The 26,260-nt window shown below is 43.9% G+C and overlaps 1 protein-coding gene across 7 annotated transcripts in view; it reads left to right on the top strand.

Annotated features, from left to right (window-relative positions):
• Positions 1-26,260, top strand: part of Pacsin2 (protein kinase C and casein kinase substrate in neurons 2) — a 115,156-nt gene that overhangs the window by 47,906 nt on the left and 40,990 nt on the right. The window lies entirely within an intron of this gene.

Here is a 26,260-nt window from a genome sequence, read left to right as displayed (position 1 = left end):
CACCCCCACACTTAGTAAGGGTTCTGGCACTCTGAAAGTAAATGTTTTAAGAATACATTTTTTTTAGACTCTTGGGATATATACATACACAATTCTTTTGGGCTTAATATCATTTTACTTAGATTTTCAGAATAAATTTTTTAATTGAAAATATTTAAAAGTGGGATACAGGCTATAACTTTTTCTTTTTTTTGAGGTACTATATTTTGAACTCAGGGCCTTACACTTGCTAGGTAAGCCACTCTTGAGCCACTCTGCCAGCCCTCTTTCTTTTTTTTTTTTTTTTTTTCCAGTGCAGAGGATTGAACCCAAGGCCTCTCTTATGTTAGGCAAGTGCTGTACCACTTGAGCCACTAGCTATTTTTGAGTCAGTTAAACTGACAAATGTTTTATTAAGGGTGTGTGTGTGTGTGTGTGTGTGTGTGTGTGTGAGAGAGAGAGAGAGAGAGAGAGAGAGAGAGAGATTATAATTGAAATCAAGATAGTAACCAAGATATTTTCTTCCAGGCTCTTGGTAAGGCAAGTATGTTAATTAGGAATTTTTTTCATAAAGGAAATATGATCATTTTTCTTCTTCATAAAATTCTGACTGGAAATGCTTGTTAGGCACGAGCCTAATAAATATGTAAGACTTAGTGGTGAAGGTTTTTGTTTTGTATTGTAATTTTCAGTGGCACAGCCAAGGCATGGGTGCTGTCGACATAAAATAACAACTCTGACTGAAAGGAAGTAAGAAAATAATGTAATCTGACCTAAAGATGAGTGACCATGGCTCAGGGGACACAGCTTCAAGTTACCCTGAATGATATGTTCCACAGTAGGAGAGGTTACATAAACTTTTATTGTCACAGAATGAAAGAAAGTCATAAATCAATACATTTACCAATTCCATGGGTGGGAGCATTAGATAGGTGGCTACAGCAAAGCTGGAAAAGCTCTTCACATATTCCAGAATTCTTAGCTTGTAGGGTTGGTGGAGACTTGAAGTCTGCTAAACTAAATGACACGTTTGGAGAAGCTTTAGTCACGAGAATGTTAGGTCATTTACAAAAGGTAAGAGAAAGGCTATTAATGGGCCTAAGATAACCCAAGATAATTTTGGCTCTAGCTTGTCAACATTCCATTGCTCTAAAATCATGATATTCTAGTCAGCCAAGGTCAAGCAGTCTGAAGTATCTTTAGATGTGACTTCTCCAAAGAACTTTGATTCACATTACATATGTTCTGCTGGCTGAAGTGATGACCGGCCTTTGGGAGGCATGGCTAGAGAAACTGGTGGAGTAATACTAAGGACAAAGAGTTGGGAATGTGGGAAATTGGCATCTGTTGAGTGCCTAGTGTATGCAAGCACTCTTGCTAATGTGTTGGTTAAACTCCTTTTAACTTTCCCATGAAGTAGGTCAGCAAGATTTACCTCAATTTTATAGATAAGAAGAACGAGGCTTAGAAGTTCAAACTTACACCTACCACAGCTATCATGGGGAGTTTAAATTCTGTTTTTTCCACTTTCCTCATTTAAGGGAAATTTTGCTAATTTTATGCTTGGGTTTAGCTCATTCGCTTCAGGTTATTGATTGACAAGTGGGTTCCTTATTCATTTTTCCAAATTACTTCATGTGAAATTTTTTTTTTTAAACTAAGATCACTGTCATATTAGAGCTTAGTTTTTAGTGTGTTACCCTAGGCCCAAACTGACTCTCTGTTCTCTAAAGTAAAATGCTTTGGTCCAACTGATAGATGTGGACAAATAGAATGGTTTCTTGAGAAAGTAGCATTGTAGCTGAATGCAGAAGTGCCTACAGAATTTTTAAAACCCCAATCCTCTTGTGGTTTGCATGTCTTTTTTTTTAACTTCAAAGGTACATATTCATAGCACGGCTTGAGAGGTATTTGAGCGATTCATTTCCGAACAGAGCTTCTATGGGTGCGGCATTGCGCTGTGGTTTCCTAGCAATCTCTAGCATCCTTGTGGTGGGCAGCAGGTGGTGGGCTCTGAATTGGATGTGCTGCTTTTTTATTGGTGGTAGGTGAATGGGACAGAAGTCACTCTTGTCGCAGCTTAAAGTGACTCAGGCTGACCCTTGCGCCTTGCTGTTTATAAATTCTCTCTCTCCCTCCATAAACACCCTAGCAGTTTCCCAGGACTTGCCCTCCAGGACCAGCCTGACCCTGTGCTGCATACTTTTTTTTGTCACAGTTTCCTTTACCTGCAGTGTCTTTCCCTGCTTCTCCAGATAATGACTTCCCACTGGGCTGTCAACCATCAGTACCCTTTCTCTGTGTGTGGCATAACATTTTGCCCAACTCTTTTCTAGCACATGTTTTAAGAGTCTTTCAGCCTTGCAAGAAGGGAATACCTCAGTGATGGATACCTAGAGATAGGCATCATTACCCTGACTACTCCTGCTCACGGAAGACCCCATTTTCCAGGTACTGTGCCAGGTTTTAGGTGGATGCCATTTGATCCACAAAGCTTCTAAGGCAGATTGCATTACATTTTACAGATGAGTATCAGTCACAGCTCCTCCGTCGGACCATCAAAATGTCTTGTCTTGTGAAGAATCAAAGTTACAGATAGCAGAGACCTTCGAGATTTGTGCATCCTGCCTGATACTGTGCTGCCTGTATTGTTTTCTTGCTGCCTCTCATTTTTAGCTCCTGACACTCGCCCCTCACTCAGAGCTGCAGCCCCCTAGAAGGTTCTCAGACTTTGGGGGGAGGGAAGCGCCTGTCTGAACCGGAAGAGTGTCTGCTCCTCCTTAATGGACAAAGGACCACAGAGGCCCTTTGTGTGACAGGAAGTCCTGCTTTTAGAAGGGACTGCCTCAAAGCAGAGGGACTGAAAGAAGCTGGAGGGGTTGACCTGGGCCGCTCTGACTCATGTGTGTTGTTAATAATGCCCTTTGTCTAGTCTTGGGAACCTGTTTCAGAAGCCCTTGACAGCTGGCCTCATAGCTGCCTGTTTCTAGTGGTCAGTACTTTGCTTTTCCCCCTTGTCCCTCATGTCTGTCCTTGGTGAATGCCCCATTTTCTGGACTGAACAAAGGACAACCTCCTGACCCACTCTATATTTTTTTCCTTCTGCTTTTGCCAGAGAATCTTTCTGACTCATTCTCTTAAATGGAAAAACTTGAAGTTTAAGGAAGAGATGCACTACCGGGCAAGTGCTTCTGACTGAGAGAAGGACTCTTTGGGAAGTACTTATATGGCTGAATAGCTGGCTCTGGCAGTGTGCCTCAAAGACTATCACAGAAGGGAGCAGAGAATGAGAGCAGGGAATAAAGATGAAACACAGGTGCCCCAATCAACAGGCTTGTGACACATGTCTCTTGTCCCTGTGGCCATCTGTCACTTGTTTGTTACTGTGATTAGGATGTAAAATTACCCCTATGAATCAATTACTGTGATTACCCCTGAAGCAAGGGGGTAATCATGGCAAAGATGATTGTATGTTGTCCAGTCCTGACCTCCAGCCAGAGCAGAGATACGTGTGCATGTGTATGCTGTGTGGTGAAGGGTTCAAAGACTACTGCTTCAGTCCTTGACAGGCAGCTTTGCACATTGCGGTTGTGTAGCTGGGGCTTCTTGCTGTGTTAATATGGTGGTGGGGGGGGGATGACAAGGGGGGCGGAATCAAAGAACACTTGTTCTTTAGGCCCTAAAGTGGAGTCTTTGTTGAGTATAACTGCCTGGGCAGTCAATGTAGAATGCTTACATTTGTGGAGTGGAAGAAGCCGCATCTGTCAAACATGTTTCACTGAGGCGAAGCGATACTTTATTGGAGGTGTGGTAGTCATAACTGTTTCCTATATTTAAAAATAGTAGAAAAATCAAAACTACAGAAACCTTACTGTCTAGCTCACCCCACATTGTGAAGTGTCAGCAGGATACATTCAACCCCTATCCCCATCTAGGTGTGGAAACCTGGGGCAAGTCACTGTGCCTCAGTCTTTATTCACCACACATTCCTCCTCCTCCTCTAATTCACCAGTGCCCTTTTTTCGAAGGAACAGCATTCCATCCTGAAAGCAGCATGGAATTTGACACTAACTGTATATTGTTGAAGGTGGCCAAAGTGTGTGCAGTATATCAGGACACAGTGATAGTGGTGAGACTGGGGTGCAGGAGTTAAGAGTCTAGAGACCCTGCTGGTCTTGGGAAGAAGTCCTGCAGGGACTTGGAGGAGAGGCATAACCTGATCTTCCTAAAAGACACACCGATCACTGTGGTAGCATCATAGAAAAATGAAGGGAAGTGGGGACAACACCGGTGGCTAGGGAGCAGCTAGGAGACTGTCAGTGATGTAGGCAAAGGATCTGGCTTTGATAAGGGCAGCTATCACCGAGGGGATTGGACCCAGTAGGAGGATTCAGGAGATAGGAAGAGCTGGTATTGTAAGGGACTGGTTGAATATGGAGGAATTGTGAGGGTGGGAGAAGAGTTTCTGCCTTGTGCAGCCGGGGAATGGTGGGAGTATTTTCTGATGTAGGAAACCAAAGGTTAGGAGCAGACTTCAGAAGATAGGAGACAGTTTGCAGGGATGCTGATGGTTGAGTGGAGGTGTCTAGAGGCAGTTGCATAGGTGGGTTTGGCTAGAGAGCAGATGGAACATGAGGTTTAAGGCGATTTGATGTGTGGGAATAAGAGAGCTTGCATAGGCAGGCTGTGCAGTGAGACAGAGGGCCTGGGTGAGGAGCAGGGACACTAACATCCTAGCGATGGCCAGAAAAGTTAGCAGTATGTGGTGGGAAGTGCAAAGAAAGAGGCTTCTGACTGCTGCCTTGTCCTCTGCTGAGGGTAAGAGTAAGAAGGAAGAGAGGTGGAGGAAGAGGTCAGAGGTGATCTGAGAAGGTCTACAGGGACTGTAATGCAGTGGCAAGTTGCGGGAAGACAGCAGGCAGGGAGCTCCAGTGTGCCCAGGCCAGTTAGAACAGTGCAGGAGGCTAGTGGTATGGGTAAGGGGTAGATTTTCACTAGGCAGGTGAGAAGGAAGAGCTAGACATCAAGGAGATGACAGTGCTTATTCTGTGGGGTCCTGAGGCAGCAGCCAGCCCAGTATTAGGGAAAGAGGAGATATGGTGTGGTTCAAGGCCACATTGTGAAGAAGTAAGGAGGATCTGCTTGGTGAAAGACAGCTTACTATTATTGCTCTGTGAATTTCTTCTTGATTTTTCTTCAAGAATGTGAATATTAGTTCAAAGGAAACAAACCTGCTTTGCTAGTCACAGAAGGAGGTTTAATGATGACCAGCAGGAGTTTCTGGAAGCAAACACTGAGATGTGAGAAGGTACCCCTAAGGTCTGAATGATGAAGCGTTTACTGTGCATGTCCACCATTCTGTGAAGCACTTGGACCCCCCACAAAACAAGGGGCACCATTAAGGGACCTCCTGAGGGCCCGCTCCTGCCTCCCTTTCAGCCTGACACTGATAGATTGCTGCCAGCCTCTCTCTGAACTTTAGGAACCCCAGTTACTGAGGAGTTCCTCCCTGGGGTTGGAGAGCTGCCATTTAGGGGTTTTTCTGTGTAAAGTCATGACCTATTCTGTTGAAGCATCAATCCAGCTTTGTTATATGAAGGAAGAATACTATTTCCCCTTTTCCAGTTCTAATACACATGTCTTGAAAAGCACACACTGTAAGTCATTTTACAGAACTGCAGAACTGAGGCTAAGGAGTCTCAGCTTCCTTTCCGAGTCTTCTCTAGCCCTCATCACTCACCACCTTGGTTATTTATTGGTTCAGACATTCAATCACTTGGCAAATATTTGAGCATCTACCTCATGGAAATACAAGGATGAAAATACACAGCTGTCACCTCTAAAATCTAAGTCTAATGCATATCTATGTGCTGTTTTGCTTATAGCCAATTTCAAATTTAAAACAGTTCTCAGCTTGTCCTTTATGATGACTATATAGTGCCCATTTTGTCAATTCATCATTGTTTTCATAGCTTTTGAGCATTTGACTTGTCTCCAGTTTTTGCTGTTACAAATATTACTGTGATGAACATTTTGTTCAAGCTATTTTTTCCTTTGAGTTTATTTGCTTGGGGCATATTCCCCAGAGTGGGCCTGTAGGGTCAGAGGTTGGTAACTGTTATCTGCCTTGTTCTGTATTTCCAGATTTTTCCATGAAGCCTCTCAGAGAGTTAGAGTCCATTCTTATTTTCCTGTAGCTCCACTCCAGCTGGCATTGTCAGATTCTTACAAGTTATTTCCATTTTTAAAGGAAGTCATGTCCCCCTCCACCCCAATAAATCATTTTGTTATGTTGGTCTAGGTTGTACTTTAGTAATGAATGAACTCAAAATTTCAGAGACTAAACAAAAATGCCTGTCTTTCTCACTTGCTCTGCCCGTCCCTTGTGCGGTGGCTGAGGTGCAGTCTGATAGTCACTCAGACCAGGAGATTCTGGATTCAGGAGAATCAGGCTGATTCAGGAGACCTTGCTCTCCTACATCCATCACTTGAGGCTCCTCAGAAAGGAGAGGGTAAGATGTAGCCAGGACAACTACGTGGCCTGGCTGAGCAGATAAGACTTCTATGAACATTTCTCATCCCAGCTGGTTTTCTTCCTGTTTGCTCCTTTCTCACAACTGTTTTGCCATGTGGAATTCAATCCTCAGCCTTTGGATCAGTCCTTAATGTTTTAGGTAATAAGACTTTTTATCAGTTGTATCCTTTCTTTCTTGCTTTGCTTTCCATTGTATTGTGGAAAGGTTTAGATAACTACATGTTTGGTTCACATCCATGTATTTCTCTAATATCTTTTGTTTCTTTGATATCACAAGTTTATCCTTTTCTTACAGCCAGAGAATAGACCATTTTCTTTGAGTTGCTTAAAGTGGATTTTATTTAGCTCCTATGACATTTAAAACTCATTGAAGTATATAATGTCCGGTCATTTTAATCTAAGTTAACTTTGGCTCTTGGCAATGCCTGTTTATTTTGCAACATTAAAAGACTCTTGCACAGCAATGTGGCAGCCTTCATGGTAAAAACACTGAGTAAATTAGGAATAGCAGCAAGCTTCCTCGACTGCATTAGTGTAAACTTCCAGGGCCGGGAGTGAAGGTCACGGTTAGGATGGGGATGTCTGCTCTTGCTGCTTCTCTTTAGCATTGTACTGGAGGACCCAGTCAGGGCAGTTACACAAGAAAAAGAAATAAGAAGCATACAGACTGGAAAGGAAAAAGTAAAATTACCTCTGTTCATGGATGACATGACCTTACACGAAGGAACTTCTAAGGAATCCACTAAAAAAACAACAGGTTGAGTATTCCTTATCCAAAATGCTCAGGGCTAGAAGTGTTTCAGGGTTTGGAATTTTTCAGATTTTGGAGCTTTTGCATAGATTTTAATGGCTGTACCTAAATTGAACACCTGAAAACCAGAATCCACAACCGCCAATGTTGCTCAAAAGTTTCAGATTTTGGATATTCAATTAGGGATGCTCAATGTGTAGGAGAAGTACAAGCTCAGCAAGATGGCAGATGCAAGATCAATATACAAAAATAATGATGCTCCTATAAGCCAATGAGTAACCCAAAAATAAAATTAGGAGACTTGTGTTCATAATAGTATCAAGAAGAATGAAGTGATTTAGGAATAAGTTTAACAGAAGTATAATATGTGTATGCTGAAAGCTATAAAACATTATTGAAATAAAGAGGACCTAAATAGAGGAAAGATAGCCCATATTCATGGGTTGTAAGACTTACCTTTGTTTTTTTAATGGGTCTAGGTTTGAACTCAGGACCTTGTGGTTGCTAGGCAGGCACTCTACCACTTGAGCCATGCCCCAGCACTTTTTGCCTTAGTTATTTTTCAAACAGAGTCTCCCTTTTTGCCCGGGACCAGCCTGAGACTGCACTCTTCCTATCTCTACTATCTGCATAGCTGACATGACAGGTGTGTACCACCACACCCAGCTTATTAGCTGAGAGAGGGTCTTGCTAATTTCTTCCCCTTCCCTGCCCTCCCCCTTCCGTGGACTGGCCTCAAACTGCTGTTCTCCCAGTCTCCATCTCCCATTTAGCTGGGATTATAGCTGTGAGCCACCATTCCCAGCAAGAGTTAACATTTCTAAAATGACAGTTCTCAGATTGACCTACAGAATCACCATAATCCCTATCAAAATACAAGCTGATTTTCTTTTTTTAAATCAGCATGTTAATTCTAAAAGTCCTGTGGAAATCAGAGAACCCAGAATAGTCAACAACAGTTTTTTAAAACCAAGACAGTATTGGAGGACTCATTTCCCAATTTCAAAACTTTTAGAAATCTACAGTATCAAGATAATATAATACAGGCATATGGGTATAAATCAGTGGGGAAGAGGCAGAGCATGAAAGTAACCCTTACATTTATGGCCAATTGATTTCTGGACAACAAGTGGCTCTGGGATAGCTGGGTTTCTACATTCAAAAAAGTAAATTTGGATGCCTGCCTCCTGGCTCCATTCCTAGGTTTCTACCCAAAAGAAATGAAGATGAAGGCCTACACAAAGATTGTACAGAAATGCTCATTGCGGCATTGTTCATAACAGCCTCAAAGTGGAAGTAACCCATACGCCTAGCAACTTAGTGATGGATAAGCAAATTGTAGTGTGTCCATACAAATGGAATAGCATTTAGCAGCAAAAAAAGGAATGAAGTACTGATACATGCTACAACATGATGGACCTCAAAGACATTGTGTTTAGTGAAAGAAGCCAGTCTTAAAGGCCACATAGTATATAATCCTGTTTATATGAAATATCTAGATCAGGCAAATCTAGAGACAGAAAATAGTTCAGTCATTGCCAGGGGCTGGGAGGGAGTGGGAGTGACTGTTAAGGGTGTAGGGTTTCTTTGGGGTGATGAAAATATCCTAAAATTGTGAACACAACAAAAATCATTGTGTATATTTTCAATAGGTGTGTTGTTTGTGAAGTATATCACAATGAAATTGTTAGGAAAATAGCAAAGTTTTCACTGCTTAAGCCATTGTCTCTCCTACAGCTCTCTTGGATAGCTTATTTCATTCCTTTGTCTATTGTTGACAGATATGTGCCGGACTTTCCCATTTATGTACACAGAATTTCATTCTTTTTGAACATTCACGATTGGGACATCCAGAGTGAAAACAGGGAGAGTGGAGGAAGGGACGGCTGGCTGTGCAGCTCAAAGGGAAGCAACTGAAACAGGGAAGAGGAAAACTCAGGGAGGGGAGGTGGCTTCTCTTCTAGGCCATGCTCCTGAGGACACTGTGTCCTTGTTCCCAGGTGGGGCTCATATTCTGGCACTACCATTTCCTACCTGACTCCTGGTCTTGGAGGCTGGCCTCTGTCCCCCTCCCCTTTTTCCATTTCAATGAGAGGAGGAGTGGACATTTCAGAGAAAGTGTGCCAGTGCCTGTTGTACCACAGGCCCTCTGTGGAGCACCTGCAGGCCCATTTAGCAAAGCCCTTCTTGTGGGGTTTCTGAGATTCGGGGATGAAGGTGACATAGGCTGCTGGCCTAGTGATGCAGTCTATTGCACATTGCTTTCCTCTGATGGAGGAGAATAGAAGAATCTGGTTTTGGAGTAGAATGATTGTCCTAATTACCGAGTAGTTAAGGAGGTGGAGTTTCTAAGTTTTAGTTTTTATTCTTGTAATGACTGACTGTGTGATAACAGTACTATATAATAGGTGTGAGACACCTGTCCCAAGCACACCTTCCAGTGCAGCAACCTTTCCCAGTTCCCTGCTGCAGGTTGCACTGGTGCAGTTAGCCAGGGAAAAATTGTAGCTAAAGAAATCCAGTCATTGTTGTGGTACTAGGTAGCTTTCTGCTGCTTTATCAAAGGCCTGGGAGATGCACATCCTGCTCACAGGCATGTCCAAGAAGGGAGGGACTTGGCACATTGGAATCTCCTGTCCCTGGAACATAGTGCTCAAGATAGGTGACTAGTGACTGACTGCAAGAGGCAATGACAATGACCTTTCATTCACCTCAGGAGCTGGGCAGAGAAGATCAGGGCAGGGCATGTCTCTCCCTTTTGTAGGAGGTGAGGAATCTTGAGACAGCTGGGTAAGTGGTTTACATAGACTTACTTAGGCAGCTTGTGAAGACCAGAGAGAGCCCTAGACTCCAGGTTTCCTCATTCCTTCCTCCCACTGTGGTTCAGGTCCCACTCAGCCTTGAAAGCACTGCTCTGGGGACGCATACCCCTTCCTGCATGGGGCTGGCCCTCCAGGACCTGTGTTTCTGCTCATGAGGCTCCAGATGGGTCATCTCCAATAATTTTTTTCAAATCTTTAGACTCTTCTGTACATTTTCTTACCCTCCTGTTTGCATTCTCACATTAGTATCAGATTTCAAAGTGTGTCATTTTGTCATTTTTAAAGTAACATTATTTTAAACCTGTGGAACATCACTTGGTATTTAGGTTGAGGAAATCTTCAGCCTGAATCTGCACATTTCCAGAGTGCTTACCAGCCAGAGATCTAAAAAATATCACTGTAAAGTTAGTCTAAGACAGATCTGTTAGCTGACATGTTTCCATTACGTGAGAAAAATGCATTCTCGGGACACATCTGGCTACACATTGTGAGCTCTTGCCTGTCGCTGGTGACATCCTGTGGGTGTACTGACAGCTGGGGCTAGCCTGGGACACTCTGACTTTGGGCCTTCTACTTTTGCTGCTGCTTCTCTGACCCGAGGCAGTCCTTACCCCAGAGCATGCCATCTAAACTTGGCCAAATCCCCTAACACCATCAATGCCTTTTCTTTGTGCTATTAGAATATAAAAGATACCCAGGGCAAAACAGTTATTACAAGGACCACTACAGGAATCCATAACCAAGTATTACTTTTATACTGACTTCTCATGACAGTATCTATCATTTTCTATAGAGCCAGGGACTTTAGTCTGTGCTGTACCTTGCGGGATACCCCAGCACCTAGGACATCCTGTGTCTGCATGGATCCCAGTGCATGGGTATGGAAAGAATAGAAGATAAACAGGAGACTGGGTAGATTACCAATGCATCCCAATGAATATATGCTAACTTAATGAATGTAAAACTCCCTTTTCACTTCTGCTTTGATTTATTTAAAAATCTTCATTTTTTTTTTTGACACAAGGTGCACAGTACATATTTTCACTTAAAACTTCAAACCAGACCATCCTTTTCCTACACTCCCAGCCCTATTTAGAATATTAGAATCTGAGTAGGAATGAAGGATCACAAGAAACTCATGGTCCAGGGAGGTCTGTACCAACTCCAAGGTCATCGTGCTCCATCTCATTAGATTTATGCCAGAGCCAGGGAAGGGAATCAACACAGTTTGTTACCAGATAAAAGGCAGATATTTCCCTGCATTCTCAGTAGATGTTCCTAGGTGTGCACCATCATCCCCATTTTATGGGTGTATTCTGAAGGATTTCTTTGATGGAGCTGGGATTTGAACTTGCTAAGCAGGTATTCTACCACTCAAGCCATGCCTCTGGCTAAGATTCTGAAATTCTTTTTTCATGATTTTATTATCATATAATAGTTGTGCAGAGGGATATAGTGCTATTTGCATATGTGCTTACAGTATATCTTAGTTGGATTTACCCCTGCATCGTTCTCCCTCTTCCTTTCTTCCCTCCTTTTTAGAACAATTCCAATAGGTTTCATTCTTCTATTTTCATATATGGATACAAAATACATCCACCATACATAACCTCATTCCCTCTTTCCTTGTGCCCACCCCCCTCCCACTAGTACCCACCCCCGGAAAAAACTTATTTTCCCTTCCTGCCCTTCAGGATTCCAAAATTCTTGACAGGAAGACTGATGTGATGGAATTTTACTGGGTCACATGGCTAATACAGCTCAGTGGCTGCTGTCCATTCCTAGCCAGTGCTCTCAGGGGGTACTGACTGTGGAGCCCTCCTAGGATGCAGGGGTCCTTCCTCAGCCCTTATGTGAGAGAGCATGCTCCTCAGGGCTCCCATGGTTTCACATTGCTTCCTGCCAGGCACCTGTGTCACCCCTGGGCCACTGGGTTCCAGTGGTCCTGCTGATGACACCTTCTTAGAGAAACACTTTCCGTCCCCAGAGTTGGTGCATGTTTGAGTGGTTTTCCTAGGATTTTGGTGACAAGCCAAATTGAAATCTCAGTGATTTTGGGACTTGATAAATAATTTCCACTGCAAAAGATTGAAAAAATTAGTCCTCACAAAGTCAATTTTCAGGGGTCACCTGAGTACAGTTACTTCACTGAAACTGCTTGCTAGTGGCAGCAAAACTTATTGGTAAACAAGTTTTCTTGGTGTTCTGACTCCAGACAAGAGCGTGAGCACATCGTGTGTCTACAGCAGGTCTCTGTACATGGGGAGGGTGGCAGTTTGGTTTGTACCTGCCCTACTGCAAGTTAGGGCAAAGGAAGGGGAACAGGAAAGAGGCAGGTCCTCGATAAATGAGTGGTATGGTCCAGAGGCTCTTGGGCTCTGAGGTTTCCTGAGGATTTCGTTCTGGCTTCTTTCTTCCTACAGTTATCCTCAGCCACAGGTAAACATACCATGATAGCATCTGGGCAGCCAGGTGACTTGGGTGTGGTCTCCTGGAGTCTGACAACCTGGTTGGGGAAATAGGAATGTGGCCAAATAATGGTACTGAGGAGGAACTATAACGGGCAGTGGGGGGCAGAGGATCACCAGGATAGTGTAAGAGGAGGCACTCAAACTGGGCCTTACAGGGTAGATAGGAGTTGACTAGGAAGGGCTGTCTCAGGCAGCAGTGTGCCACATATGTGTCTGTTAGGGAGGCCAAGACCACTGGACAAGTAGGGCAGGCCAGAATGGGAGGCCCGCAAGGGTCTGCCATAGGTAGTTGCCTCCTTGATAGGTTGCATGTGTAGTTAGAGTATGTGCAGTGGAGACCGAGTCCAGTGCAGGGGAATGTGCACACAAGCCAAGAAAGGGAAAGTGGCAGTACACACACGGAATCTTACAAAGTGTCCAATGAGAAACCATGCTGTCATTCCCTATCGAATTTACTGGTATTTGAGCACCCTGTTTAGCCTTAGTTATGTTTTTTGAGTTTAGTTTGGTTTTACATTTGATTTTAGCCAAAAGGCTGACAAGTGGTAGTTGGATTTTATCAAAAGCCTCAATGCTCTTTGCAAGGATTTACATTTCGTGTACTCCTAAGCAAACATATGACCATATTCATCTGGTAAGATTAGAGAAAAATCTCAAAGCTTCTTTTTACCCTGCCTCACATTTCTCCAGTGGGGGAAAAAGCCTGGAAGACAAGTGTGTTAAAGAACTGGCTGTCCTCATAACTGTTGAGGAGAACAGTGTGAGTCATTGTAGCTTTTTACTGGTATTTTAGTATCCGGTTTATTTTTAAACAGTTCTGTGAGACCAACAGAGTGGACTTTCTTCCGTGGTCTCTGTTACCGTGGCTCCATAGTATTTCCTCAAATCTGCTTGTTCATACTTTCACACACTCCGGCATCAACTTTATAATTCCTTAAATGCAGAGTCTCTTATTCATGCTATCCAAGAATGTTTCTCCAGCTGCACTTGCAGTTTTCTCCAAGTGGGAAGAGTTCGTTGTTTCAGCTGCCTGCAAATGGGAAGAGAGGGCTTGGTTCTGTGAAGGACGGTACAGTGAGTCTGGGGCTGTTGGGGTTCCCATCAGGCTTCAAGTGACAGACTCATTTCCTCTGCATTGAACCACTTCACCCCAGGACCCCACTTGAGAGCACAGGGTGGGCAGGTGCCATGTTTGCTTGGGAACTGTTGCCATTGTATGGTTTGGTTCAGACATCTAATAGTCTCTTGGTTCTTGGGACTCCAAGCATGATTATGGTTTTGTTCTCTTGCTCTTATTTATGTAGTCATTTATTTTTGGACTTGATTGAGGCTTCCTCTTTAAGAGGTCCTTTGTTTCAACTCTGCAAACCAAAAATAAAATGTACTGGTCTTGGTAGTTACTGGCCATGTTTACCTTGTCCTCTCTTCCAGGCATTTGGGATCATTCAGGGAGATTATTTTCTGCATTTCAGTGCTTTGAGAAATGTACATTTCCTAAAAGATTGTCTAGGTTTTAAAGAAAGTCTGTAGAACCATCTCCTAATGTCTTTGACCTCCTGAGCTTTTTAGGGATAAATAGGCTTCTCTTTGACACACAAAAGTAGTGTCAAAGAAGGTTCTGAACAGGTGCTTGCGGGTTATTATAGGGAACTTGTCTTTGCCAGATGTTTTCAAATTCCACTATAAATATGCATGCTGACTTAATGGTAGACCAATTCCTGATATTTGACAATCTAAAATAACTGATTTGGGTCTTAACACACTCAGTTCCTCTGATGCAGAGAGGACAAAAGAAGAACACATTCAATAGGAACTGTGGCATTCCAGTAGTTCTGGGATGCTCTGGATATTGCAGGTGGGAAGTTCTTCTGACTTAGTGGCTGTACAAGTGGACTATTGTAGAATTGCCTTTTTTTTTTTTTTTTTTTTTTAGGATTGGCTCTTAAAGGGGGGAGGGCAAGGAACCTTTGTGGTTAATAACCTGAGCATCCAGTCTTTTTTTCCATTTCCTGAGTAATCCAAGAGATGTCAGCACATGGGCAAGGACAGCACGTTATCATAAGTAGTGATACTGGTTTTGAAAGCTAACACTTTACTCTCTGGCACCATTTTACCTGCAAGGTCTCAGTATGTGTCTGTCAGTTTCAACAAAAGTTAGTTTACATCTATTGCCATGTGTGTGAGACCCATGGAACTCCTCTGCTAGAGGAGAAAGCAGACTGCGCACAGGCACTCGGGTAGTGATGTGCACTTTGATGAAGCATCGAAAGAGTTAGAATAGAAAGTAGCAGGCAGAGTTGATGGTGGTGCAGGTGCAGCTACGTTACTAAGGATGTTCAGGGAGGCTTCACTGAAAGATGGCCCAGATAGTGTAAGGGAGCTGGATATCTTTGGGAGGAGGATTGGAGAGAAGAGCACGTGCAAAGACAATGAGGCACTGGTGAGCTTTTTACTTTCAAGAAACAAAAGGCAGCCGGGCACTGGTGGCTCACACCTATAATCCTAGCTACTCAGGAGGCAGAGATCAGGAGTATCAAGGTTTGAAACCAGCTCAGGCAAATAGCTCTTGAGATCCTATCTCAAAAAAAGAGCTGGTGGAGTGGCTCAAGTAGTAAAGTAACTGCCTAGCAAGCGTGAGGCCCTGAGTTCAAACCCCAGTACCACCAAAAAAGAAAAGAAAAGAAACAGCATTGTGCTAGAGCAAAGCAGGGCCATCAGGTGAAGGAGAGTGGAGGGAACAGTAGGAGGGCAGGCAGAGGCCAGACCTTGAGAGGACTTGGAATGAAGGGAAGGAATTGGGGTTTAACAATGATGCAGTGGGGTTGGAGCAAGGAAGTGATGCAATTTGAGTATTACAAAGGTTTCTCTGAGGAGACTAGAAATTGGAAGTAAGGGAGCCATTCTCTGTTTTACCTGACATTAAGATTCATAGGGAAAATAATAAACTTTTGCTTTCACTTAGCTTTGAAAATGTAGAGTTATTAACACCACCTGCTTCTGGTAAGATTTGGGGATCTGTGAAGCTTTCTGGACTTACTTGGAAGAGAGGTATAAATAAATACACCCTGGTTGTTAACATTAATAACATCATGGTCTTTGTGTGGCCCTGATAATTAAAAAAAATTAATAGTTTGTAAAATAGTTCTCAGCTCAGCAAGCAGCTAGAAGATTACAAAGCATGAGAAAGTCATCAAGCTTAACCTACGTGGGGATTTTGTGTAGAAAGATACAGTTCCTCCTTCCCTTTTCTCTGCTTCTGTTTCAGTTAGGCAGCTGACAAGCCCCTGAATCCTAGGGGAGTTCCCATCAACGTTGATTCCCATGCCCTTTTATGCCCCATCCTGCTGTCCCTTACCTAGGGTTTTTTCTATCTGGGACCCCCCCTCTCCCTACTCCTGTGCACCCACCTGGTTTCCACTTGGTGTTACTGGTGGGGAAGCTACTTCCTTTGTATCCTAGGTGAAGGGCATCTACTTCTACCCATAGTTGAGGTATTTCATCCTCCCAGAAACCCCAAGGGAGGGTAGGCAGTGTTAGCTCTGTTTTCTGGAGGAGGAAACAGGCTCAGAGAGGTAAAGTCACTTGTCTATCTAGCTGATATGTGGCAGGACTGGGAATGAATCTGTCATTCCTTCTCCTGCCTCATGTATGCCAGATGCCATGCCTCATACCTGCTCAGGAGCCACCAAATGAATGTCAGTGTGGGTGAGCCCTTACCTGGATGGTTATATGGTCCTGCCACTGACTCTTTATTCGAAGACACCTTTTCTTTCTTTGCCCAACATTTTCAAGCACTCATCCTGCTAGGGGTAATAGGGGGCTCAAAAATGCTCTCAGAGCTGGAGTGGGGGACAGTTCTTGTCCTTGCCAGATAGCAGAAATAACACTAGTTAATAGTTTCTGAACATGTCCTTGGGTGCTGGGGAACTGTTTATTCTCTAACAGCCCTGAACAGCAGTTGCTGTCATCCTCACTTATAGATAAAGAAACAAAGGCACACAAGTGTTTACATCACTTGCCCAGGTCACACATTCAGTAAGTGGTCGCTGTGCTGCTTCTTGGGGGAGGTACAAGCGGAGGGGAGTAACTGAGCATGACTCATGTGGAAGGTGGAGTGCTAATAGAGGCAGAATGTCAGCCAGGACTACAGTGCAGGTAGGATGTTGATAGGCATGCATGAATTCATTCACTCACTTGGTGTTCATGGAGCACCTGCTAGAGGTGTCCTGTTAGAAGCCTTCTGCTCAAGCAGCTCAGGGAGCTCACAACTTCCTCGTTTTCAGTTGTATTCCAAGGCTGGACACAGCAGGGTACACCCAGTGATTTCCTTCATCAGACCAATTAACCCCAGGTGCCACCATCACCATTCTTCTCTGTTGTACTTAATCGTACTCAGACATTAATTTATTCCACTAAGTGTTCCCTGCGGATATCTGTAGGTAAAACACTCTGACAACTTATATACTAAAGTACCTTGGTGTTCAAACTCAGTGCCTCAGGGTTGCTAGGCAGGCATTCTACCAGTCGATCCACTCTGCTTACCCATGTCCGTTTCTTATTTGCCTGCAATATTTTGTCTCATAAAATATTCTCAGATTAATCTTGGAAAGCTGGCAGAGAATCTCTTTAGCATTGTAGACAGGTAGTGAATTACTTTAAGGACTCCCAAGTCAACAGCATTTTTTGCTAAGTCATGGTTTTTCTCCTATACCTCTCAAGGTGCATTCCCAGCTTTTCTTATGGCCGTGTAATGTGCCCTTTAAATGCAGATATTGGGTATCAGATTGAACACTTGCCCTTTCAACTGTATCTGAGAGGTTTGCCAACTCTCTGTGGAGGGCTTGAGCCAGAGCCCAGTAAAGTAATAGGACAGAAGTGGGAAGCTATATAAGCTGTGACCTTCCCCATCCGTGGTTCTGATGGGATGCTTTGAACAACTAATGTCTGATGGTGAGGGACTAGGGCATTAAAGTGTGAGAGTACGTGATGCTTTACAGCCATAAAAACAACAGGAAGATGGCATGGACAACAGGGAGAAATATTTACTAGACAATTGGAAAAGCGGACTGCAGGCTGACTTGTTGCTTGTGATTAGAATGAAGTCATAGATGACAGAAGAAAGGACTAAGAAGTGAGAACAGAGATCAGTGGAGCAGAACTCAGCCATGAGGAACCCTCACTGGCTTTGACAGTTCCATTCTAAGCAAGCAGTAGACACTTGGACTTAAAACTGTCGTGGACCCAGCAGCATGGGCAGGTTAAAGAGCAAAGCTATAGACACTTGGTTGTTACACCTGAGTGGGAGTCACAGGCTTTAGAGTAGACATCAACCAGATGTGATGGTATAGGACTGTCACTGGGTTAGTCTTTTTAGAAAAAGTTCTTTTTTCCTTAACCTTCTCCTGGCTGATGTTTTTTCCTGCAAGAAGAGGACAGTTCTGCTATGTTGAGTAATACAAAAATAAGATGTGTTTTCTCCCCCACTCTTTTTCTCTGTTCTTGCCTGGGGTATTTAAGAATTTGAACCTTGTTTGCTCCAGGGAAATGGTTCTGGGTTTACTGGGGCTCCTAAAATCCGCTCACTAGCTTACTCTGTATTTTGCTGTGGGTAGTTCATGCCACAAGGTGGTTTGAAGTCCTTTGGTAGCTAACTTGGTTTTCAGGTGAGTTTCTAGGGCATTCACAAACCCGGTGATGCTGATTGTTTTTTAATCTCTGAAGCAGAGATTAGAAAGCCAGGACTGCCTGAGCCCTGGGCCTCAGTGGGCCTCCTTTGAGGGCAGCCTTTAAAGCCCAGCGTCTTGCAATGTCCGAATTGTCGTCCATTGTTGAATTAAGTGTGCTACACAATGTTCCAGAGAGATAAGTCACTGCATTTGCTGATCTCTGTCTCTTCCTTTGAGGATTGTTCACTTTTCCAGATGAAATCATTAGAAGCAAAGTAGGTTGTGCCAGATATTCAAGTTATTAAAACAAGTGTTCCTGCTTTGCTAATGGTGGAAAGCAGTGCAGCAGTTCAGGCCTTCTTCCCTGAGCACCCACTGTATAGGAGGCTTGGGGCTTACAGAGATGCAGGAGACAGACCTTACAAGGGACTGAGTAGACAGAAGTGGGAAGCTGTATAAGCTGTGACCTTAGGAGCAGCCTAAGCTGAGACTGGCAGTAGAGAGGAACCAATGCCTGAGGGCCCCAGCCGGGCTGCAGGGGCTTCCTGTGTGGCTGGTTGTAGATGGCCAGAGCCTGAGTTGCTTGTCTCCCACTAGGGTTGCTAAACCCATTTGTGGTTTAGTTTAACATGCACAATGAAGCTTATAAAAGAATTCTAACCACTGGAGTTAAAGCACCTTCAAATAAATGCTTTAGTTAGTTTCCCTCTGTGGATTTTCAGTTTATATAAATCACTCAGACTCCTCAGTTCTGCTTATCCTGAATTCCTCTGGCAAATTTTAAAAGAGTGACTGCTACGTGTGGGACTCTGGATATTGGGGCCACAGCAGCAAACAAAACCGACACAAACCCCTGTCCTCTTGGAACTTACTTTCTTACAGAAGCCAAGGCAGACAGTGCCCAAAACAAGTACATTATATAGTTTGTTAGAAGAGCAAGAGTGCCTGTGAGAGAAAAGTAAGGCTGGAAGGGGACCAGAGTGCCAGAGCTGTAGGGATCAGAGAGGATCTTGCTAGGGTTGTGGCTGATACAATACTATGCAGCACGAAGAAAGCTATTCCAAACAGGGATGAGTGAGCTGGCTTTGCCTGGCAATGCCTGCACCAGTAGAGAGTTTGGCTGGCTAGTGATGGGGGTGTGGCGAGAGCAGGGGGTGAGGCCTGAGGACCAGGTAACTTAGTGGGAGGTGAACAGAGCACAACTCTAGGGATCTGGGCCTTTACTGTGCATGAAGCCACTGGAGGGGCTTGAGAAGAGCTGATGGACTAACTTAGATTTCTAGAGGGTCACTGTGTCGAGAATAGACTGAAGTGGGGTAAGTGGATACTTGGAGAGCCATTAGGAAACAAATGACAACAATCATATGGGGGAGATGTGTTGGTGGCATGACAAGGGCAAAGAGCCCCATAGTGGGGCTGGTTATCACCCTGGGTCTGTAGAGGGGAGGCTAACCCAGGAGTGCATGTGAACTTCTTGAACTTGTAGGATACTCCCTTCCTTCTAGTACAGGGCCATTCACAAAACAAAATAGGTTATTTTCTGGGTTCTTTATTAATTTGTTTTGTTTTCTAAAAGCATTTCATGCTGATACAGTTCAAGAGGTGAAATGTGAAGTTCCTTTTCACTCCCATGGCACATCCCTTGTGGTCCCCTGGGCTTATGTACATCAGGAAGCTTTTATGGATACCTCTTTATTTTTATAATACCAGTGAGATCAGATCTTGCCTGTTGGTCCACAGTTTGCACATCTGTGCATGCAGTTCTCTCTTACGATCTTCCCTGGATGTGTCATGTTCCACTACATAGATATGTCAGTACTTTTGATTTCTTTTTTGCTACTGGGGATTTGCTACTAGGGCCTATAACATGTTAGGCAGGTCACTTTTACTTTGATAAACATCGAAGTAACTGTCATTTTGTTGTTGCTTGTTATTACTAAAAACAATGCTACAGTGAATACCTGCACTTGATTCTTTTGGGTGAGTTTATCTGTAGCTCTGGAAACCTACAAGAGAAATAATTAAGTCTAGGGATAGGTGGTTGGGTAACTATATCTTACATAGAGAACACATGCAACAATGATACAGCTATGGTACTAAGGACACTGATGAAATAAATATGCATGCATGTGCTTGGTGGTTTTTTTTTTTTGCACTGAGATTTGAACTCAGGGCTTTGTGCTCTAGGCACAAGTTAGAAACTTGAGCCATGTCTCTAACCTTTTTTGCTGTGATTATTTTGGAGACAGGGTCTTGCTTTTTGCCCAGACCAGCCTGGACTGTGATCCTCCTATTTTAAGTTTCCTGCTGATGACAGGCACATGACACCACAACCCACCTTTTTTCTATTGTGATGGGGTCTCATGAACTGTTAAAAATTTTTTTCCCCTGGAACCTCGATCCTCCCCATCTCAGCCATCCAGGTAGCTAGGATTACAGGTGTGATCCACCAACATACAGTTGGGTGTTTGGTTTTTAATAGTATAAATTGAGGCTTTAATTTAAAAAAACTAGAGCACAGATGTAAAAAATCTGAGTTACCAAGCAGCCTTATTGATGATGCTACCTCATTTCTGTCTGGAATCCTCAAGGGCAACCTTCCTGTTCCCCCATTCTGCTAGGTACAGAACAGGCCCAGCACTCCCTCCTTGTACTCTACCAGAAGCCCCTCCCCTGTCCTTCCCATACTCCCTTCTCCATCTTTGTAGGTCCTCAGATAGGCCACATTGGATCTCAGCAAACCCTTCCCTCTCAGTATGTTTTCCTTAGCACCCCGTTTCTCTCTGTTCTAGTGCTTTCCACACTATTTCGCTTTCTACCTGTTTTACCTTACTGAATGTCAGTGTGCCTGGTAGTATATCAGCTGCAAGAGGGCAGGGATGGTGTCTGTGTGCCACATGGTAGATGTTTGTAGAATGAATGAGTAAATATGTCCCTTTCTTAAGGGATGAGGTTCCCCTCACTCTGGGCTGAACAGTGGCTTAGAAATTGCAGCTATTTTTCAATTCCTGAGGAACTTCTCCTGCCCAGTAATGAGGAGAAAAGAAGACTATGCACAAAGTAAGGCTGCAGAACATCCCAGAGTGGCTGTGAGGACACCTCTGTGGCTAGTGGTTAGTGAGAGTAAAAGAGAAGAGCTTGCTCTTGAGGCTTCCTTCCTTCTACATCCAGGAGAGACAGGCAACATGGCTTTATGCAATAGTCTTTTGGCCCAAAGAATGAGCTCTTCTGTGTTTTTATTTTTTTATTGATTGATTGGAACAAATTAAATGGATGAAGGGGAATCTAGAGGTACTTATGTAATGTGTACCTTTTGTTTACTTGATACTTGTTATCAGGCCCAAAGGGGAGAAGGAGGTTATGCCAGCTTACAATCAGGGCCAAGGGCACCTTTGGCCACCTCTATTAACTTCTGAGGCTTTGTACACTGGCTAAGGAACAGCTGAGTCAAGTGTTGACATTTGTCAGTGGCAGAAGTCACTGAAATCAGAGATCTGGATCCACTTTCCCCATCTATCTTCCTGGATTCCAAATGAATGCCTCTTAGAACATGTTTACAGCAAGCATCTTTGGGGGGGGTCTACTATGTGCCACCCGGGAGATGGTGTTTTTCAGGAGGATGGGGAGGAAAGCGGGGAATGATTCTCATGTCTTACACTTAGAATTTTTAGGTTTGCTGCTTTCATACCTTGAGAAAGCAGATAGGCCCTTGCTGTCCCTGCCTTTCATGAACTGGAATGTTAAAGCCTCCATGGGGAGCTGGCCTAAGGGATTTTCCACTGACCCTCCCAGCAATTATGGGCTGTTTGCTGAGTTGCCATTGCAGCTCTGTACTTCTCTCAGAGAGGTCCGAAGGAGAGGAGGGGAAGGCTAGAAGTCCTCATACATGTACTCACTGACTCACCCAGCCACCCAGACTTTTATTGAAGTCCTTCTGCATGCAGCATTGTGAGGGCCACTAGAGCTAAAGGGTAAGTGAGGAATACAGTTGAGCTCACAGAACAGGGTTTCCCCTGGCCCCCAGCCCTAGGACCTGTGGGTGATCACCCCAGTACCTTAACTAGTCCCTTATTGAGTCTTTGTCCTCATATTTGATGTGATAGGAAATTCCTGGGTTTTTTTGGTTGGACTGGGGTTTGAACTCAGGTTTGTGCTTTCCAAAGTAGGTACTCTATTGTTTGAGCCAAACCTCCAGTTCATTTTACTTTGGTTATTTTGGGAATGGCGAGGGGGCGGTCTTACGAACTGCTTGCCTAGGCTGGTCTCAAACCATGATCCTCGTGACCTCAGCTTCCCAAGTAGCTATGATTATAGGAGTGAGCCACTGGTACCCATCTTAGCTTTATCTTTATTCTTGTCCATTCTGTCAGGCAGACCATTACCTTAAAAAAATGAGGAAAACTATTTTCTGGCTTTCTGATTGCTCCTTTTTCATAGCAGCCCGTTCCTGTTTTATAGGTATAATACCCTTGACTGTCTTGAAGAATTATTTTGAGCTTATTAGAATTTCTCTCTTCTTTCATGAAGTATCAGTTTTCTCTATAATTCAGTTCAAAATACAAGTTGTCCTGTGGATTTTGGTCCTACTCTTTCATGGTTTTGGTGTACATTGTGTGATTATTAATGTGAAATTGAAGAGCCATTGTTATCAGTCATGTTTATGACGGAAGAGTAAGGCTGATGGTACAGGAGGCTGAGCTGAATCCCTGTATCATCTCCCTTGCCATCTCCCCTATGTTAGAGGGTGACCAGGAGTGAGGAATGGTCCCAGATGAGCGTGTGTGCTTGATGGATCCAAGGGGTGCTCTCCATTCCTCTTTTCATCCCAACTTTGCACTTCTCATCCTAAGCTTTGTGCCCATACCTGTCAGGCCTCTCCCACCACTCATGTTTGGGGTAGTTTCTGTTGTTTTCCTCAGCCAAACTCATCTGCTTGTTTCTAGCGTGTCCTCCAACCTGTTGTTTTTCTGCATTGTCACAGGATCCCTGTCGTGAATTCAGTGAATACTTGAGAGGAACGAGGGAAGATATGTGGGCCTCTCTTGAACTGGCTGTTTCAGTGCCATTTTTTGAAAGACATAAATTTGGAAGAGATATATGGGGACTATCTTTTTCTTTCTTGTCTTTCTTTCTTTGTTTTTGGCAATTCGGTACTGGGGTTTGAACTCAGGGCTTTGTGCTTGCCAGGCAGGCACTCTACCACTTGAGCCACTCTGCCAGTCCTTGTCTTTCTTTTTTCTGTTGTGATGGGAAGGAATCTAGATATCTCAACATTCACTACACTCCAAAGACACATTTCAAGATCTGCTGTGTGGAGTTCAGATGCATGTTCCTGTGTCACTGTGTGGCACACAGTATAGCCCATGAGAGAGAATTGGGCCCAGAGTCTCTAGCAGGAAGTGTTGGGGAGCCCTCTCTCTCACTTGCTGAGAGTTCTCAGACACTACTGGGCAATATATACAGGTATTGCTAATCAGTTTCTTTGGGAAGGAACCATCAGTCAGTTCCTGAGTACTAGACACAGTTGCTGTCCTTGGAAGGAGCAGTAAGAAATCACTTGTCATTCCTTACTTTCCTGGATTTCCCCTGAACCTTTTTCTCCCTTCCCTTCCCTTCCCTTCCCTTCCCTTCCCTCCCCTTCCCTCCCCTTCCCTCCCCTCCCCTTCCCTCCCCTCCCCTCCCCTCCCCTCCCTTCCCCTCCCCTCCCCTCCCCTCCCCTTCCCTTTTCCTTTTTCCTTTTTCCTCTTTCCTTTCCTATATATATATATTTTTTTGAGGTACTGGGGTTTAAACACAGACCTTCACCTTGAGCCACTCCACCAGCCCTTTTATGTGAAAGGTTTTTCAAGATAAGGTTTCACAGAACTATTTGCCCAGGCTGGCTTTGAACTGCTATCCTCCTGATCTCTGCCTCCTGAGTAGATAGGATTACAGGCGCCCAGCATCTTTTCTGTTTTTTGTCTTCTTTTTTTGGTGCTGGGGGTGTGAACCCAGGAACTCACACATACTAAGTGCAAGGTCTACCACCCAGCCACACTTTAGACACCCTGAGTTACAGGGGGTACAGAGCCTGTGATGTCCTGTCCCACAGTGGAGTTCAGTGGCTTTCAGAAGGGACAGACCTGAATTCCCAGAGGTAGAGCCTTTAAAGCTTTTTCCACTGAGTTTTACACTGTCCTTCCAAGAACTTTACCTTCCAGATGAGAAGCTCCAAATTAATTACTATGTATACATTTTATATTTTTTGGCATGATAAATAGATTTTAGAAGCACCTACTACCATTTGGTTTGTCCCACAGTGTGTGTGTACAGGCTTGGTAGGCATTAAGGCTGGCTCCCCAAGAATGAATACAGAAGAAGTGGGAAATAGGCCTGTGGATTCCTTCCTTTTGAAGGAATGTTTACTCTCAGAAGTCTCAGTTTCTGCAACTTACATGTTTCTTCCATGTGGAAGGTGATGAAACCAGATTCATTTTCATGGTTAAGGACATTGTGCATGGAAAAAAAGAGTAAGATGGCCCTAATGTCCTTTGGGGTGTTTTGGAGATTGATGTCATTAAGAAAGTCTGAGACTATAACCTCTTTTCCGGGGAGCGGCCTCCCTCACACGCGGCAGGTCCAGGATGGCAGGCGGATACGCACCTCCTGCTGGAGCAGGCAGTGTGGAATGAGCCTCAGCGCACATTTATGGGCTGTGGGGCTATGTTAGTTTTGTCACCGACAAATACCTGAGAAAACAACTTAAAGGGAGAAAATGTTTATTTCGGTTTATGATTTCAGAGCTTATGGTTCATAGTTGGCTGACTCCATTGCTTTTGGCATATGGTAAGGCAGAACATCATGACACGGTGTGGTAGAGCACAACTGCACACCTCATGGTGGCTCAGAACCAGGGAGCGACAGGAAGGTGCCAAAGACAAGGTGTGTCTTCCCGGGGCATGCCCTACTGACCTCCTTCCTCCTAGTAGACCCTACCTCTAGTAATGCCATGAGATTATGAATCCATCAAGGGATTCGGCCGTTGGTGAAGTTAGAGCCCCATGATCCAACCACTTCTCTGTGATTGATCTACCACCTGGGACCAAGCCTTCAACACATGGACTTTTTGGTGAACACTTTTTATCTAAACCATAACAGGGGTACTGGACAAGTGATTTAAATCCTTTGTACCTCAGTTGCCTTCTCATAAAATGGGAACAATAATACATCTTGTGTAGGGTATTGAAGAACAAGAAATAATATGTCTAAAGCTCAACAAAGACCTCCTGGTGGTGTTAAGAAGCATCAGAATATGGTAGCTGCTTTGATGTTGTGTATTCCACCTCGGGAAAAGTCTTACCCTGTATTCCCATGTGGAGCAACAGAACTACATCTCATTGAAGCAGGCTTGCCATGTTTGACATAAACATGGCAGCTTCTATCCAAGAGAGCCTTCTATGGGAGCATAATTCAGTCATCAGTTATTGAGTATTAGGCAGCGCTTCTAGTTCTTTCCTTGATGGCTTCAGTTTCCCTATGGGATTGAACATGGCTCTTTTGGGGTGCAGCCTGCTTGTTGTGGTCCTGGTCAGTAGTTGGTTTCCACTTAGGAAAGGAGACACTCACATGAGGGTACATACTAAAACAGAGGGCCAGTGTTGTGGACATGAAGGACATTTTGTTGTGGAAACTCGTTTCCTCTTAGAGCACGGGTGGTATCCTGTGCCCTCCCCTCTTACCTAAGAGCTACCATAGTCACATATGTCTACTTACAATGTCCACTTGCTTTCTTTGCTTCAAGATGGAATGCAGTGATACCTGCAAACAAGCTGAGGGGAGATCCTGGATTATGTTGTCTTGGGGTGCTGGAATAGCAATTCTTCTTCTCTTCCTTTCTTTCTCTGCCAAATTTGCTTCCTTTGAGTTCTCTGTAGGGAACATGGGTTACTTTTGTTTTTCTAGGTTGTAAATCCATTAAAAAAAAAAAAGCTTGTCTAAGTCAATTGGTGCTTTAATATCCCTTAACATTGAGTATTGGCATTTTTCTTGTCTTATAT

The sequence above is a fragment of the Castor canadensis genome, chromosome 8 (assembly GCF_047511655.1).
Source record: "Castor canadensis chromosome 8, mCasCan1.hap1v2, whole genome shotgun sequence".
NCBI classification, from domain to species: domain Eukaryota; kingdom Metazoa; phylum Chordata; class Mammalia; order Rodentia; family Castoridae; genus Castor; species Castor canadensis.
Note: the sequence above shows the minus strand (reverse complement) of the source record. Positions and strands in the feature narration are given on the sequence as shown.